The following is a 19,102-nucleotide window of genomic DNA, read 5'->3' as shown; positions in this document are numbered from 1 at the left end:
CTCTCTCTCTCTCTCTCTCTCTGCAGTGTTTACTCCTACCCCCTCTGTCTAATCGTGTTGTTTCTCCCAAACGCTGAACAGTTCAGGAACAAATGCAGTTCAGATGCAGAGAGATTCAGAGAAACAGCAGAGAGACGGTCCTGTCTGTGGGGGGTGAGACCACAAGAGCAGAGTTAGGGTCTCCCGGGTTTGTTCACTGGAGCAGGCCTGGGGTCCTGCAGAAGAGATGTTGACCCACCACCACCTTCACCTGACTCACACATGCCCGTTGGGACACGCCAAACCCCTGGCATGTTTTCAGCAGCGGACACACAGAGCAGCACATTCTGGTGGAGTAGAAGTGACAGAAGTGCAGGAGAGTTTCAACGTTAGGGAGGCAGCGACTGTGCGGTCTTGCCAAGAAGCAGAACCCCGGACTGTTGTAGTGTGTGTGCGTGTGGGTGTGTGTGTGATCCAAGCTTGAGTGTGTTTGTATTCGTGGTGTGTGTGATGGATGGGGGGAGGCTGAGAGAGAGGAGAGAAATAGAGAGAGAGAGGAGAGAGAGAGAGAGAGAGAGAGAGAGAGAGAGGGAGTGAGAGAGAGAGGAGGAGAGAGTGCGGGTGAGAGGAGGAGGAGGTGAAAGAGAGAGAGACAGGAGGAGAGAGCACGGGTGAGAGGAGGTGAAAGAGAAGGGGGGTCTGTGCTCCACGTGCCATGGCATGAGACAGGAAACCGGGGAGACAGACTCACCAGACTGACAAGCATTCTCTTCCAACACACAGGAAGTGCAGGTGGGCATATTCATGACAATAATGTAATTATGAATTGAATTATGCAATGGGACATATTCACTGGAGATTTTTCTGTTACTGAGAACTGACTGCCAGGGGTGTGAATTGTAGAACCAATGAAAGCTAAGGCAAATCCTGCCCTTGAAAGAAAAACACAGAGAGAAAAACGAAAGAAAAAAAAAACGGAAACTGTTGCAAGTGGAAAAATAAGGGGGATTTTTCGGACCGATTTTGCTCTGGCAGAAAACAAAAGTTAACCCCTTCCAACGTGTTCCAACGTGACACAGCCCTGCTGGCCAACCCCTGGTGTCGAGTTGTCCCAGGGACAATCAAGGATTGACACACAGGTAGCCAACACTAACTCTGTACAGGTTGTGAAACTTCGGTTATTTTTGATCTGTGGACCGCATAAACGCAGTTATAGCGTAAAACATGAGGCCAGAGTGGCTCTGAGCCTAATCTTGTAAAAAGATTAGGCTCAGAGACACCACATCAAAAGAGAACGAGAGAGAGAGTTTGCCGGGATAAGGGCTTGGACTAATTAGTGGAGGTTTTGACACTGTAATTACAACTCTGGCCCCTCTGTAAAACAGAGGATTTCACCTCAGCCCGGCTTGGTAAGACACAGGGGTTTTACATTGTTGTTCCAACTGGGATGAAGAAACCTGGTGAGTAACAGAGGTTTGGTTTAGACAAAGCAACAGATATTTCCCAATGTTTTGGAATTGTTGATCAGGATAAAAGTGGCTGCTAATTTGAAGGCTTTCTGCTTGTTTAAAGTCCCATTAAAAACAGACAATAGTTAAACTATTGTTTTATAATGTATTTTTTTGTTGTTGTAGTAATTATACATTCAGTACGAAAAATACAACAATACGATACACACCAAATCACAGTACTTGATTGTACCTAATAAAACTCTGTTTGAGTGAGTTCATATATTCTGGGCACATACCCATGAACAAAACAATCCAACAGTCACAGATTAATGGCTTGTTAATCATCATTAAACCAGGATGCATTTCAGCATGTTGACTCCATACACAACAATAAAACAACAGGCTTACTGTTCTTAGTTCACCTAAAGTCCATTGCAGACTGCGAAGAAAGGATTATGTTCGTTTTATAACATTTTCAGGAAACCCACCCCAGGTCCAACAACCTTGAAGAAATAGTTGTAACTCTTTTTTTATTTATTATTGTCCAAAGCATAGCTACCTCCACAGTTCCACAGCCCAGTCTGCACCTGCAACATATCACAGTGATGAGGTTTGAAGCTAGAAGGAGAAACTGTATAACGCCAATTGAGAGAGAGGTTTTCTGAGCTTATATAACAATCCTGTGTCTGCTCTCTCTCTCTCTCTCTTGCAGAAAGGAAAATCATTCTGTGCCTCACAATGCCCTCTTTGTCTCATCCTGAGTCTGGTCAATGGCTTTGGGACTGACAGTGGACAAGAAGAAGGCATATAGAAACAAAGAAAGTGTGTGTGTGTTTGTTTGTGTGTGTGAGAAAGAGAGAGGGGGAAAGAGTCTGTGTTTGTGTGTGTTTGTGTGTGTTGTGTGTGTGTGTGTGTGTGTGTGTGTGTGTGTGTGTGTGTGTGTGTGTGTGTGTGTGTGTGTGTGTGTGTGTGTGTGTGTGTGTGACAGAAAAAGAGAGTGTAGGTGTGTGTGCGAGGGTGGGAGGTGAGGAGGGATGTGGTTACAGAAACAAACACATAAAAGGTCATTCATTCATTCCTATTACACTATACAGTTACTGCATGAAGCTTTCTCCGTGACTTAACGGTGAGGAAGTATTTGGTTTCACATGTCCAAACAGGGATTACCTCTATGTAACACGAGCCCGTGCCAGCCACCTCCAATGTTCTCTTTCAGCACAGCGGAAGACTTCGGCTCCCAGGTGTTACTGGGTAATGTGGTAACCATAGATTGATTGGTTGTTAGTTGTTTCCACAAACCATGAATGGACTCTTCGCTACATGTGCAGGATTCTGCACAACTCTTAACCATGCATGCCGACGCTCAAATTCTTCTCGCTGGATGAAGGGGCGAGACGGAGGGGAGGCGGGGGAAACATAGGGTGACGAAAAAAACATCTGTGCACTGTCAGAGGAGAAAGAATCAAAGTTCAAGCTCAAGTTGCAGATGAATAGAGTTGTATCCATGAGGAATGATACATGTAATCTTAGAAAGGGAAACAATTACGTCCATTGAGACGTTGAGTCAATGAGAGTAGATTTCGTTTTGTTGCCCCTCTTTAAACCCCCACTTTGAAAGTGGGCACCACAGCGTAACATCGCAAATATGTAATTCGAACATTCCAATTGAGTCTTTTCCGATAGACAAAAACGCGACCAACGCTTTTGTATGGCTTCAGAATGTACTGATTAGAAGGCTAACAAAGTAACAAGGAACACTAACATGGTAGTAGCATTGCTACGAGTATAATTCTAACTTAGCCCGGCAGCTAACTAAAGCTAGCTAGCTACCGTTTCGGAAAAATAACTTATGCTGTGGGAACGGGCTATGGGTTCAAACTACCCAGCAGCAGATTCACCTCACAGCATGTTGGTCAGACCAGGGTGCAAATTACAGGGGGAGATAAGGGGGTATGACCCCTCTAATTAAGACTTGGACCCCCCCCAAATGAGGTAAAAACATCAGGCCGGGGGGGCGGGGGGGGTCGATACACACCCTGGAGAAGAAGTTGACCCCCCGATTGTCATTGTATAATTTGCACTCTGGGTCAGATCATGGAGAACTGCATCTGCTACTGGTGAACAACCTCAATTCAAGCTTCAGTTTTCTCATCATTAATCCAAAAGCGTCTGTGCTTGCTGGTCTGGTGGAGATCTACCATCATTCTAGCTCATGGTTCAATTCGTCATCCTGAAGGTTTCTTCATTGCTTCAAATGGGGAGACCACTTTACAACCCATCCAGGAGTACTCATTCATGGCTACTTAGAACCCTCTGAGAAACACATGAGGATTCATCACACAACTGGATGAATTTGTCCATAAATCAATTATGATGTCCCGTTCCCATGTGTTTTCAATCAGTTTGGCTATTGTTAAAGTTGAAGTGTTTAATGGTTTTGTGGAAGTGGACTACAGTTCCACGGCTGTCTCTCCCTGACACCTGCAGGACTCACAGAACAGCCCATCTTCCATCACAGTTGGATGGACTGGTTTTCCTTCCCCCGAGGTTGAGTGTGGAAACCAGGGCAGCGTATGTAGGTCAAGAGTTAGCTTTGTTATATTCAAGTAATGGATTTCAGTTGTTCATTTTGTTTATAACTCCTCATTGCTTTGGACTTCCCAGACAGCTGGAAAAAACACATGGATGAAGGAAGTCGACATGGTCAGCACTGAGGAGCAGGAGAGCTGCAGAGGACAAAAATAATAGAACATCCCATAATTTTCTCGATGTTCGTTGCTTAGGGCTCAACGATATCTTGATCCTATTTTTGTTGCTTTCATTTGTGGTTGGTGTTTTTTTTTTTTTTTTTTTAAGCTGCATCTTTTTATTGTATAGAACCGTGTTAAAGTTGGTAATGGAATATATTGCAGTCATACTGCAGTTAGTGCAAAGGTTGGAGTAGGGAAAAACCGCCTCCTCAGAATCTGACAGTTGTCTAAACCATGAAATTACTGTAACTCAAGGTATTATGTTAGTGGGGAAATAGAGTGGGTGCCTTTTGGTGCCACCTCACCCAAGCTTCACTAATACTACTTTTCACACACACTGCAACACCGTATCCCTATTGAACTAATACCTCCTACTTCTCCACAAGGAGTTTCCTACGTTCTTCGGCCATATGGGAAATTTCACTCCACTAGCATCTGGCACAGGGGTGGTCAGTAGACCAGCAAAATGGACTCCAAAGATCAAATTAAAACTTTTTATCTGCAAGTTTAATCATTTGAAGAACGATTGCAGATGTAGCCCTCACTGGCCAACCCTTTAGTGGCACATAAAGCCCATCCCTTAGTTGGGCCATCTCTCATTTGAAGGGCTGTTTGGAAAAGGAGAAAATCATTTAATATTTTCCATTCCTTGGAAAAAGTGTTTCTCAGAATTGTCAAGGGCTAAATGGTTATAGCTTAAACCAGCACATTTGTCACTGCTCTTGAAATAAATGCAGATATTTAACATTTATTAAAAGAATGGAGAAACGTTAAGATCAAGGACTCCAACAACATACATGTGAACTTGAGTTCACATGATCTTTTGTTTTTTTCATTGAAAATGTTGACGTGTTGGCAGGATTTGTGAAAATAAACTCAGAGTGGACGCCACATTTGGGGTGTGCTTCATGACAAGCACACGGAAACAGCGATGTGTGGAATGTTTCCTGAAATAATGGCACCCCTGTCACGAACACACATCCCAGAAGGGGAGTTGAGTAGACTTGTTTTTGGATGTTGTTCTAGGGTCAGTTTTCCCTTCTCGCGGTACGTGTTAGAAAATCTCACCCTGGTTAGTTTCTTGATTGCAGGCTGCTTTGAGTGACATCCCCCTGTTTTCAACCGTTGGCCAAAGATTTATTTGCATTGGTTTGAATTTCTGGCGTTGTTCTTTGGCCTGACAATCATTTATATCTCTGTTCTACAATTCAGAACCTACCGTAGGTCCAGTACAAAGGAAAACTCACCCATAAATCCACCTTGACTGGGACATCCTATAAAATAGTCTGTCTGCCTTCTTGTCTTTGCAAGACAGAGTACATCTTTGAGCTCATGTTGCAGAGCTGAGTTTTACAAGAACAATGGGAGAACTTCCTGGTTTGTGTTCTTTGACCCCAAACTTCACTGAAAACTCCACAAGGTCAGGTGAGGACGCCACACCTGGCCTGAGAAATGATCTAGAACATGCAGACCTTACTTTTATGGAGAACTTTTACAGAGATAATGTCCACTCAAGACATTGATTTGGCTACTTCAGTTTACGTCAGTAAATTGTTTTGAGAGGTAAAATTCTATGGAACATGTGCCTTTCATTTACATTTAGTCATTTAGCAGACGCTCTTATCCAGAGCGACTTACAGTAAGTACAGGGACATTCCCCCCGAAGCAAGTAGGGTGAAGTGCCTTGCCCAAGGACACAACGTCATTTGGCACGGCTGGGAATCGAACAGGCAACCTTCAGATTACTAGCCCGACTCCATCACCGCTCAGCCATCTGACTCCCTTTCATAACCAGCATAAATGTTTTAGAGAGACTCCAAATGTAGAAATCCAAAACAAAGAATGAGAACAGAGTATCAAAAGCTGTTCATTGAGGGGTTTACCAGAAATGTTTCACTTTTAACATCTTTATAGTCACCTATCAGAAGTCAACAAACACAAAAGGCCAACCTCATCATGAAGTCATGAACCTGAGAAGGTCAATAGGAAACTCAAAGACTTTGTAGTCTCTCTAACACACACACACCCGTGCACTGTAAAACGGACGTTGGACAAATGCTCATTCTGCTGAACTGTTTAACAAGATTCTTACGAACAATGTCCCAGTTTCTGACGTTCACCCTTAAGTAATCTCCAGTATTAATGGTTATGAATTCTGCGAGTTCAACAGTTACTCACATGATAAATGCTGCAAAATCTGGGGTTTTGGCCAGCACAGTTTTTCATCATTTCGTATGTGGCACATTGAACATTTTATATAAGCGAGAGCCTCTCTAGTATTTTGGCTTTGTCTTAGTTAAGACAGAGTGTGCTAATGGCAAGTACATCTGTCCAACTCTCAGTCCAGTCAACTGTTAGGCCTGAAGTAAAATCATTTATATTTGATCTCAATCACATATTTGAGAATCTATTTTCAGTTCAAAAACCTTGACATATAGATGTCAGTAAGCTTTAGTGGAAAACATGGCTCATGAGTCAATGGTTAGTTCTCTAAACAATATAAATCATCTTGTGTTTATTCCACATATTTTTGTCACTGCTCAGGGTATACAGTAAAAGGCTTTTAAGCCTTTGAAGTTTAAACTCAAGAATACCTGTGTTTGCTTAAATGGCTGAACATGTCGGACACACCAACCAAACCATCTCAAGTGACTTATCTGTCCATGCCATATATAATCAAAAGATAATCCCCGATCTGGTCAACATCTGGCCCTGGAAACAAGAGGTCACTTATTTTGATAGCTGTAGTCAGGTTGGAAAAATATTTTAGGAAAAAAAGTTTCGAAAGGTTGAAAACATATTTTAGAAAAATAAGTTTGAAAGGTTGAACAAATATTGTTGGAAAAAAGCTGAGAAAAAAAACTGTTTCAAAAGGTAAAAAAAAAACATCTGCTGGACCTGTCGTCAGAATATGTGACCTCCCTTTTAAAAAGGATATGGAAATCTACCGAAAAATTGACAGAACATAAAAATTCCTGGTGATTATACATGCCATGTATGCTGTTGAGTGCTACCAGAGACACATGTTTGTTTTAGACAAACATTCTTGACAAAAAGATATACGTTTTCCACTTCTAAAACAACGACTTCTGCACGACTTATTTGGAAAACTTAAACTTCCTGTTTTGTTTCAAATAAACGTAGGTATCCACAATTGAGAGTAAATGACGTTTGGTGAGTTTATATCTGATTTCTGCATGTAATGGATTGACAAATGCCAGAACAGGCACTGGCCACCCAGCTACCGATGTGAAAGTACTGCAAGGACAATTTCATATCGCCATAACAGTGAAGTAATTACGTATGCATAGAATATATTTTCCATGTCTAAAACCATTGAAACGGTAGCCTGCCTTTTTCAAAACTGGAGGTAAGACATTAAGATGATGGGGAATATTAAGAAAGTATTTTATTTCAACTAGAAATAAAAAGAATTGTATCTCTCACACCTCTGCTCACAGACCGGCCTGCCCGGAGGCTGCACTCTGCTTCTCTGGAGTTCTTTTGTTCATTGGTTTCACATGTTGCTTGTCTGCCATTTTGGTTCGCTATTTAAACCTGTGTTCCTTTGTTTTGTTGTAAAATCATTATCTTCCTCTAGTTCTATCTGAGAGCTGGCATCCTTTAGTCTAGTCTGTCTTGCCCTTCCCAAATACCTTTTTGGATAATCTACTCTGCCCCTCCAGCCAGTTATTACGACCCTTGCCTGTACTTTGGACTATGATTTAGGATGATCTCTATTGCCCTGTCTGCCTGGTTAGCGAGCTGTGCCTGTTCCTGGACTACCCTGTTCCTGGATAAAACCCTCTGCACTTGGATCCCTCTGACTCTGGTCTGGTTACAGTATCAGATATGGCTACACTACCAAAGTATGGCTCCCCTAACAACTGGTGACAGAGTCCTGTCAAAGTACCATGGTTTAATTGAGGTTGGAGTTGGGAGACGGTCTAAGGAGCACTTGTTCTCACTTAGGACTGTGTTCCACATTAAACGATGTTTGCCAAGTTTAGATATTTTCCAGTCGCTGTGAGAGGGCGTTTTTTAAGTAACAAGTCACACCTGTTTCAGTGAAAAGTATTTCACATTTGACAAAATGCTCAATCTGTAGGATGTCCTGTAGAGTGGTTGTGAAAACCATTGTCCGTTTGCCAGTTATGAAGCACTGTAGCTCAGGTCCTGAAATTACCTCTCTGAAATGACAATGGGAAACATTTGGGCCTGATGATGTACAAGTGGGACCAGAGTTTTTCCTAGTGACGTTAGCAGGCAAACCTCAGGCTGATCCTTACCTCACTCCATACCTTCTGCAGAGTCAAGACACGTACAACACGTAGATCATCGTGGATGTTTGATAGGGATTACAGGTGATACATATCATGTAATTGTGAACATAGATCCTTCTTTTTTCCTTCATTGTAGCTGGTGGGCTGAGTTCTGGTGTCCATGTGCTCACTACAGTATATGAATCACGTGCAAAATCTCTCAAGACTGTGTGGGGTATTAAAACCGTCACTATAGCTCTCAGAAGTAATGGTCAGCCGAAGCTGGAGATGGATCTCCGGAGGAAAACTACAAATGGATGTTCTGCTAGCCGGTACGCTCTCTGCCTCTCTCTCTCTGCCTCTCTCTCTGTCTCTCTCTGCCTCTCTCTCTGCCTCTCTCTCTCTCTCTCTCTCTGCCTCTCTACCTCTCTCTCTGCCTCTCTCTCTGCCTCTCTCTCTGTCTCTCTCTCTGCCTCTCTCTCTGCCTCTCTCGTTATTGTCCATCACAACGTGTACCATTTCCTCTGTAGCTGCAGGTTGAAAACGGCAGTGCCGGAGTGTGGAGGTGTCCATGTGCCATGTTATCCCAGTGTAAACAATCAAGACGTCCAGCACTACCTCATAGAGAGACCACTGCGGCCTCACATACCCATATTTCAAACCGTGTGGTTTCTTAAGTCAACCGGGTAAGCATTGCTATCCCCCTCTGTAATATGTATGGCCGCAGAAGACTATATTACAGCAGTGTGCTCCAATGAAAACACGTTGCAATGAAAAGCAAACCAGGGATTGATGTTTAGCGGAGAGAAGTGGTATTTGACAGAGGTAGGTTTTAAGGATTCTTCCACTTCTATTTAAGAAGTTATATTTCAAGTGCTGGTTTGTCCTGTTTTCTTACCATTGTGGTTTTCCTGTGGTTTTCACATGTTAACTTTAGATTTAGTTTTATCTCTCCTTGTTGGTTAATACTGTAATATGGTTCACTTTTTTAAGTGTATGAGGTAGACCTGAGTCAAGCTTCACAAAATCCGGTCTTTATAAGGTGGACATACACCAAAATGACGGTTGGTGGTCTTTTATCTTACAGCTCACTAAGGACACAGAGTTTTGGACATAATCAAAAGGATATCTCCCCTTCCTTTCATCCACATCCTCTCTGGCGAGATGTGTCCCTTTTCATGTATTGAAGTATCTGTCAAGGCCGGCCAAGACTAAGATAGGGAAACCACAAGGGGAGTCTAAATCCAACTCACAACAGACTCATGAAAGTCTCCAAACAGGCTCCTATTTGATTTGCTGTGTAGAGCGGCTGCCTCTGGTCCTTCTTCAATGTGTAGTCATCAGTGAAAGGAAGTGGTTTCTACATATTAGCCTATTCCAGGCATTTCCAGGCCTAAGTGAGTACACACTATACAATTCCTACAAGTCAACCCATATAGAATATATTTTAAAACACAAATGTTTCCCTAATTTGACTCATTTCAATATTTTGATTAAACCGCTAAACACTTTGTAAATGCACAACCGTGTAGTGAGATTTGCAACATAGCTGATGCTATTCTAATAGGTTTTAGCATCATAATAGAAGTTTCCTTCTAGATTTTTTCCATTCCCCCCCGCGCCCACACTCCCATTTCCCCCCACATTTTGTCCTTCCCAATATCTCCCTTTCTGTCCAGCTCACGTGCAGCATGAAGCAGTTGGGTTTCATAAGCAGCTATAGACACAGGGGTCTTGGATGCACAGGCTAGAGGAGCCATTACACAGGGACACAGGCCTGGCCAGGAGCCCTCGCCACTGCGGCTCAAAGGTTGTTATGCAACAGTGTACCTCGCTAAAATAGGAGGTTTTTATGACGCGAGTAAAACCTGTATCAAACATTTCTTGGAGCAACACAGTCCTCAGATCAGAGCATTGGGGGACTTTTGGAATCACTGAGGTTGTGAGGTTGAAGGAGTAAGTATCACATTGGGCTCTTTTTATTCCCTTGAACTTGGAGCATGTCTGACGTACATGTGGGAGATGGGCTGGCGTGCACATTTTCCACCTATATCCACAGCGATCTGGAACAGGACCACACCTGGAAAACACTGTGACTGATGCACGAGAGTAAAGCACCATTTCACGTACCATATGCTCTCTATAAAGCAATGTTAACAATGTGAAACAAACAGATACTCAGAGTCAAATCCATTCAGACTCTATTTCTCTCTCTCTTTTTAGCTCTCTCTCTCTATATATATTTTATATCTCTCTATCTATCTCTCTCTATTTCTATCTCTCTCCATCTGCAGGCTGAGCATATTCCTCCTGGACATTCCCACCCTGAGGTTGATTGCCTATGGACCTCTGTGAGGTCACATGAAGAGCAGGCTGGAACAACATTGCTAACATTAACTGTCCACAGAGATTGGGTTGCACACCACATAGCTTCCTCTTGTCCCCAGAGAGCTTTGTGTGGAGCAGGCGAAACAGCAAGAATGTTGGTTGGGCAAAGGAGAGCGCCAGGAAAAGGTCTGATGCTATAGCTTCCCATTAGGTTTATATTGAATTAAAGTATCGTTATGATCCAACATTACATAACCATCAGTTCTCCTAGCACTGTGGGTTACATGTGTCTTTGGTTTCCATGGCGAGGCTTTCCAAATAAGGACCCGACGTTCCGCATCATGGAAACCAAGGAAACACCTGACTATCTTGACTCCGATCAGGCAGACACATGATGAAGACTATGTTTTTGTTTGGAGGCTCCAAGGAGGACCTAAGCCTTGGAACAGGATCGGGATTGAACCAAGCCCCCCCTCACCTCTATTCAGTTACATAATCAAGGGACTAGATAATAATATTGTTGGCTGATCCACCATCCACAGTTAGCTAGCAGGACTAAACTACATGTATCAGGTTTGTCATTTACAGCCTGTTTAGTATTTAGCAAAACGTGATGCACAGGGTTTTTTTGAATATTACCGCAGCAGATACCTCAGTCGTAAAGTTGAACCCTCAGAGAACGAATTTGAAGACTTATTTTTCAAGTCTGTGTCTTTATTCAACCCCCTGTCTGCCAAATAGCCTTTTGACTCTGTATCAGATGGAAATGCTGCCAAAGGACAGTCATAACAATTTTATAAAAAACAAAAAATACAAAAACATAATAAAATCTGTGAGGAAAATTATGTTTCAGATCGCCATCATAAATACATCAGCATGGGTTCAGAACACGACACATCCATAAAATGCTGCTAGAACGGTTTCTCAACCTGTCTTGTAAAATAATCATTTTGGACCTAGTTTCTGGACTGACCTTAGTGATGACTTGGAAAAATGTCCACATAGCCTAATTAAGTCCCTACAGTATAATGTAATCTAACATGGGGGTCAGGTGGCCGAGCGGTTAGGGAATCAGGCTATTAATCAGAAGGTTGCCAGTTTGATTCCCGGCCGTGCAGGATGACGTTGTGTCCTTGGGCAAGGCATTTCACCCTACTTGCCTCGGGGGAATGTCCCTGCGTTACTGTAAGTAAGTGCTAAATGACTAAATGTAAACATGAAACTGAAATCTAGAATGTGTACGTTACTGAAGCAAAATAATTTTAAAAAGACAAAGACATTAAGAAAATCATACCTGTTCTCTCATTAAAAAAAGAACAACGAGGACTATGAGTGACACAAGCCACAACTCCCTCAGTAGGCCTAAAAGGTTATTGAAACAGGTGTGTATGAACCGAACAGATCCTTAACAAAATCCACCAGCCACGGCGGCAGCAGCGTGAAGGTGAGGGCGGGCGGGCGGAGAGATCAGGAGGTTCCACCGGCCCGGCCACTCAACCATCCCAGGAGCTCACCTCCGGATCCGGCATAGCCAGAGTGCAGCCGAGTGTGAAGCGTTTGTTCTGCGGCTGCAACCGTATCCAGGGGTGTTTCTGTTTTCCACTCGGGCGGCTGCTGCTGCGCTCCGAGGGCTGTGGCCGTCACAACAGCAGGGGGAAAACACTGTGTCCTCACGTGGAGCTGCAATGGGGCCGTTCGCTCATGGTCGACAGATGAGAGTTCTCACCAAAGAAAAAGGGGGAAAATGAGACGAGGTTTCTCCCGTGTGGAACCCTCCAAGGTCGGTTTTGATGGACACCTGAGAAAGACGAGGGTGAAAGCCGTAACAGGGCAGCATGCAGAGACTCAAGGCTTTCAAAAAGACCTGAGACCCCGGGAGAAGGATTTTCCTTCATCTACTGTCATTATGTCCCCTTGAATCCAATCGAAAGTACCTCAGCAGTGCAGATTATGCAATATGATCTCAAGGCAATATGTCACTATGTTGACATTTACCAGCTGTGGTATTATGTTGCACAGAAAAACCAATGTATTATTCTGCAGATACTTAAGTGGGGGTAAACATAATTCTATGTGGTCACTTTAAGGGTTACATTAATAGGCATTTTGTGCCACATAAATGACATAATTTCTTACAGCTTTTCTTTTGGTATTCCTCAAATTGCCAGATGTCAGTGTAATCACCGTGACTTCCCTGAATTATGGCGTGTCTCTCATTACATGTTTCCTTACAGTAAACACACGTTTTATTTGCAGGCATCAACCTGTAAAATGTGTCTACCTGACAGTAATTTAAGTCGCATGGGATATTTACGTTATCATTTATCGAAAGTCTAGTAGTAGAGACAAATAGAGAGTAAATCAAGGTTAGCATTATATACTTCTAAAAAAGGAAATCCTCTCCATCATTCTACAGCTAAAGCTGAAGATCCCTGAAGCTTTGTGGTTGCGTTGTCTTGGAGACATTGAGGGGTTTTAAGTTGGTTTGGGGGCAGTTCTATGAGCAAAAGGGCAAGGACATTGTTTGTAAAAAGGGGCCATACAAATTAATATTGATTTGATTCGATTTGACATCATGCTCAAGGACATCAGGGTTTTCACATTGAATGGCATAGATTTCACTGGGCATAAACAACAAGATTAGTTCCACTCAAAGCTAATATTAGAACCACTTACGAGTGGCTTCTAAGCCTGGGCATTAAATGGGAAATTCCAGTTCTTCAAGGTCATACTTGAAGGAAACGATTATGTAACAGTTGTGGGTAATGGTAAAAATGGAGTGAGAAATGACCCGAAGGCAAAATTGTTAAACTACATATATGCAGATGATCCAGGTGACTGTCTCTGACAGTCAGTGTTTCTGACTCTTAAGAATTTCAGTTAAATCTGTCTTTGTCAAATATGTAGGCTATGTCATCCAGTTCAAGCTTGTTGAGATTAAACGGCTTTCCCCCAGCACCCTCGCTCTTCTTTATTTTCAAGTTCACATATAAACCCACGATATACTATTCTTGGAGGCACATCGTTGATTAAAAGTTCTCACAAAGTAAATGTTTATTTCTCTGCCTTTAAATTAAAGCATAACGAGCTGCCACATTGGCCTACTGGGGATGGCCAAACAAGGAAGTTACGTTTGTGTCCCTGGAGTTGTTTTTATTACCTTGTATCAATACATCGTTATTTCTGTCAAACATTGCTTTTCTATGTGTCCATAAAGCTGGCATCACCAGGGCAGTTTTGTCCCAAAACAATTAAAGAGCACTGCAGAAGGTTGGGCACAAAAACAGCCACTTTGCTCTCCTCTTGACTGTCAGGATCAAGTTTTTCACACATTTGACACAACCCAGCCAAGGGGTTCGTTAAAAATGTTGAAACAAACTTTCCCTGTGTCCGCGAGTGGAAAAGTAATCACTATGGAAACAAACATTAGCTCTGGGAGGCGGTAATAGTGCCTGTTCTGTTACCTTATCTGGGCGGCCTGGGATATTACAAGTGCGAGTCTGCCAACCGAGCGAGCGTCACCGCTTCTCAAAGCCGCGGAGCCCAGTGCCATGCAGTCCTTCGTCATTAATGTGGTTTCCATTAGAGGTACCGCCTTATCTAACGCAGGGTCTGTTCTCAATCTGATCTGATGCCCAAGGCTCCACTTTGATCCAACACAGGAAAGGGGTACATAAAAAACTGCCCTCCGAAAGAGTTGGAACTGTCAAACTCTGAGACACTGGCCCAGGGGTAATTGCGTTGGAAAAGGCACAGGAAAGAGGGAAACCTCACACCAAGATAACGACGACCGAGAACGCACCCCACACGTAAAACCACTCATGACAATAAAACTTCCACCTCTCTAGGAATAACAGATATTTAACCTATTGGTAAAAAAAACAGACGTTGGTGATTTATGGATCCATTGATTTATTGATGCATGATCCAGCTTGATCTGATTGTGCACTTAAACTCTGTCCCATGCATGCTTTAATTCTATTCAAAGAAGAATCATCCTGCACCAACTTTAAAATCAACTGTTTTCTTTTGGTAGCAACTGTTTCCCGGTCTCTCTCTGTCTCTCTCTCTCTCTGTTGGAGAAGTTGATGATCTCAGAGCCGAGAGTTACACTCTGAAGATAATTCACCCCCACACCCCCCACCATCATTCTCCCTCTTCAAGTGCTACCCTGCTGCCTCCTGCCAACCATAACTCTGCCTTGCCAGGCAGACGGAAATTCCAGTCATCACAGTCGATTTGTGTCAAATCAGCTCACCTTCCCTATGCTCTACCTCCATCTCTTCCCATTTCTTCCGATTATTTGCTCATTATTTTCTCTTTCTCTCGATATTGGAGCCTGGTTTAAAGGTTACTAAAACTGGGACCTGATAGAAGCCGAAGAAAAGGTTATTCAACCTTGCACCCCTCACAGCACCAGCAATACATATCAATATCGGACCTGGTTTGTTAAATACAATTTGGTGCTGCTATAGCGGGAAGACTGTGTATATCTAGTCAGTCAGGAGTCAGGTGGCTGAGCGGTTAGGGAATCGGGCTAGTGATCTGAAGGTTTCCAGTTCGATTCCCCTGGCCGTGCAAAATGACGTTGTGTCTTTGGGCAAGGCACTTCACCCTACTTGCCTCGGGTGGATGTCCCTGTACTTACTGTAAGTCGCTGTGGATAAGAGCGTCTGCTAAATGACTAAATGTAAATCTAAAGTCCAAACGTGTCATTGAATGCATGGTTGTCACAACGGTTCCTGACAGCCCTCCTCCCAGGGCACTAATGATCGAGGGTGTTGGAAATCTGGAAGGCTGAGTTGGACATGGTTCCCGCTCCCGGCTTGGACGTCCGCCACCTCCATTACCACTCGCTCAGAAGACTCAGATCACTTCTTGGTCTCTGGGTGGTTTTCCAGTGAAACAACTTCAAGGCAGAGTTAACACACAAGATCTGTGCTCACTTCCCGGAGCCAATCGGGCTCCCTTTCCCCCTAACTACAACATTAGTTTCACATCGACTACTCAGATTGCAAGACGAACTCCTAGCTGAAGCGCAGCCAACAAAGTTTTTCTTCCAAAACAAAGCTAAAGTTTAAGTTCTGTTTGTTACGTCGTAAAACAATACTATCGTAATATAACGATGACATTCGATCTTTATGCTGACAGGATTTGTAATGCTCTGCGTTTTGACGTTTCCCACATGGATCCCACTGGGACGTTTTTTTTTTCTGGGGCTGATAAAAATCGTTCATCAAAGACCCGATAGTCGGGGCTCTTTTAACCTCAGCCAAACATGCAGCGGGGAGCCACCACATCAGAAACGGCTGTACATTTATGATCCAGATTCAACCATTTCAATAGGGTCTGTGTATTATAGCTCCCTCGCTGATATGCACAGTGACAATCCTTTCCACCGCAGAGAAGACCGAGTTACTCTCAAACATTCTTTCCTGATGGTCTTTTCATTCTGCAAATGACCTCCCCCCCTCCCCTCCCCCCATCTTTTGAATCTTAAAGTGGGACTGCTATTTTTTTTTTTTACTCTGGTTTTGTTTGACGTTCGTGTTAGTGTACTTGATGACAACAGTGCCTCCCTCATCACTCTGGTTGTGGTTGTTGGGAGAAAGCTGTTATTCTAGCAGTCCCTCCATCCTCACCCCCTCCCCCAGCCGAGGTGTTGACTGTTCCCGGAGATGAGTGACAGGCGGGGCGTCTTGTCAACCAAAACCGTGCACTGAGCGCAGGCACTCAATCACACAAACCGTGGACCCAAACAAGCACACATGCACACACACACTCTCACACAAACTGTGGCCCCAACAAGCGCACATGCACACACACACACACATGCGCACACAAACACACACTCTTACACAAACTGTGGCCCCAACAAGCACACATGCACACACACACACACATTCTTGAGACAAACCCAATGTCATTTACTGCCCAGGGTGTATTTTAGCCAAGGATCGTGCTCATTCCGTGCTGATTCTCCACGGTGCACGTGAAGAACAGGAGAGAAGTCACAGAGCCACGTGCTGAGCTCTGCTCCTGAAGAGATACCCCTCCGCCAGAACACCAGAAGAAGAAAAACCTAATGAGATACACCCACAAAAAGAGGGCTGGTGGTAGTGTTTGGGTGGGGGTGGGACCCGCTGTGGAAGTCGAGGGGCTTCACACCCACCATTACAGGGACTGCCAAAGGCCTAAGCACTTTAAGATGCACCCCTAATTCAATCCTTACACCCTGGAAGCAGCACGAGAACCAGTGCAAGCTGGAATCCATCACACCAAAACAGGCAGATTGGTGTATTTACTGGGCTCTGATAGCTGTGGGCCTGTGGCCCAGTCATCACCTGTCCCCTAAACAGTGACAGAAACTCGCTGCTGTGTGTGTGTCTGTGTGTAGCTGCGTGTGTAGCATTTGTGACTGTGTGTGTGCGAGTGTGTGTAAGTGTCCTCTTGACAAGGCGTTGCTTTAATTGTGAGAGGGGGCTCGTGCTCTTCTTAATTTCGCTCTTCCTCTGGGGGAGATACCTGTAGGTTGGTGCTAACGTGTAATTAAATGTGTAGAGCCCTCTAGTGGCAGGAAGGAGTAATGAGGAAGTGAGCGTGACCACGCACGGATGGCACAGTACATTTCACTGCCAGGATGGTTTTAGTGACAAGGCGCACAGTGCGACAGAACACCATTAGCCGTCTTGGGCGGGGAAGAGGAGGCAAGGTTTCGCCCTTCAAACATCCTGAGTCCGTCACTGCTTAATACGCAATGTAAAAGCAAGGACGATTATAACAATATAATGTCAAATTGACACATCAAATTATACTGTAAAAATATATTTGGTCATGGAAAATGTTTCTCTGGGCAATCTTTAGCTTCATTTGAAGAAAATGGTGGAATTGATTAAGACTGTCACATTAGCTGTCACCGAGGAGAAAACCGTGAACTAAACTGTTGGGCCAGCGGCTTCCCAGCGTCAGGGAGTGGCTCAGAGTGGATGGTTAAACTGTCTGGAGCGTGCGCATGCAGAGTATCATTACTGAGTGCCTACATTAGAAGCCAAGTCATGATCCGTGCACCACATGCAGAACCCATCCAGACCACATACTCATTACATAACCCACCTTTGCTGAAGTCACATTTCAAGCAAAGAACCGTGCCGTCACATACAGTGCATCTCTGCAAACCAGTGGAAATACCCAGAAATAAACAAACGTCTCTCCGCCTCTCTCATCCTTCAGCTCAGCGTCTGAGGGTGCTGGTTAGACCCCAGCTGACAGGTGCTTGTAACACACTCGGTTCTCACTGGTGAGAAAGACTGGTACGAACAGTGTGATTAGATCAGCATTCCAGCTGTCTCTAGGGTGTGTGTGTGTGTGTGGTTTTTATCTGTTTGCATAATGCCGTGGCCACAGTTACGAGGTGTAAAACACTCTCAAATCAAGAGCCTCTAACTAGCCAACGTACCAGGATCGACAAGCTGAGATTATTCATCTAAGACTGATCTCATACAACTCAAACTCGTCCTAGATTTAAATAAGAACTGATGCTGAATCCAGCACATGAATCAAATCTCTAATATGGGATTTTCAGCCCTGATAAACTGCCTTGCATCACCAGAAACCCCCTACCAACTCCGATTCACAAGCCCCATATGTACTAGCAGCTGTTTGCTAAGTCATTCTTACACTGCTACTCAACTGTGGTTTTGTGTTCCGCCCGGGACCCCTTCAGCACGATGTGAAGGTTCTGTTTACAAACGCTGCCATGGATACCAGGAGATCAGACGTGGGAGGGGAATCGTTTTAGAGGTTATTAGAGTCATTGCGGTTTGGAGCCGGAATGGCATATCTACAGTAACACTGTATCCAATGGAGGTAATTTTCCAATGTGCTTTCCCAGTGCCTCTGAGAAGCCTGTTGACTAATATGTCGGAATTCCCCATTTTTTACCCATGCATGGCTTGATTTGTTTGGAGGTTTAACAAATGATCGTGACAGGAAGTTGGCCCTGAATGGTGGGGACTGGGTTACCTAGAGAGGCAAAGCTATCAGACAAGCCTCTCGCAATCCCCAGCTGTCTCCATCCCCACCCCCCACACATCCAATAGAACACTGCCCCGTGAGGGGCTTTCCTGTTGCAGTTCTGCGCGTATTGGTCTTGTCGTCAGTGTGTAGTGATATTTACTAAAAGATAGTTAGGATAGCCTCCCTGGTGAGGTGTTCTGGGCACGTCCCGCTGGGAAGAGGCCCCGGGGAAGACCCAGGACACGCTGGAGGGACTATGTCTCGGGGTCCCCCAGGAAGAGCTGGTGGAAGTGGCCGGGGAGAGGGAAGTCTGGGC

This window comes from Osmerus mordax, chromosome 22, assembly GCF_038355195.1.
Source record: "Osmerus mordax isolate fOsmMor3 chromosome 22, fOsmMor3.pri, whole genome shotgun sequence".
NCBI classification, from domain to species: Eukaryota; Metazoa; Chordata; class Actinopteri; order Osmeriformes; family Osmeridae; genus Osmerus; species Osmerus mordax.
Note: the sequence above shows the minus strand (reverse complement) of the source record.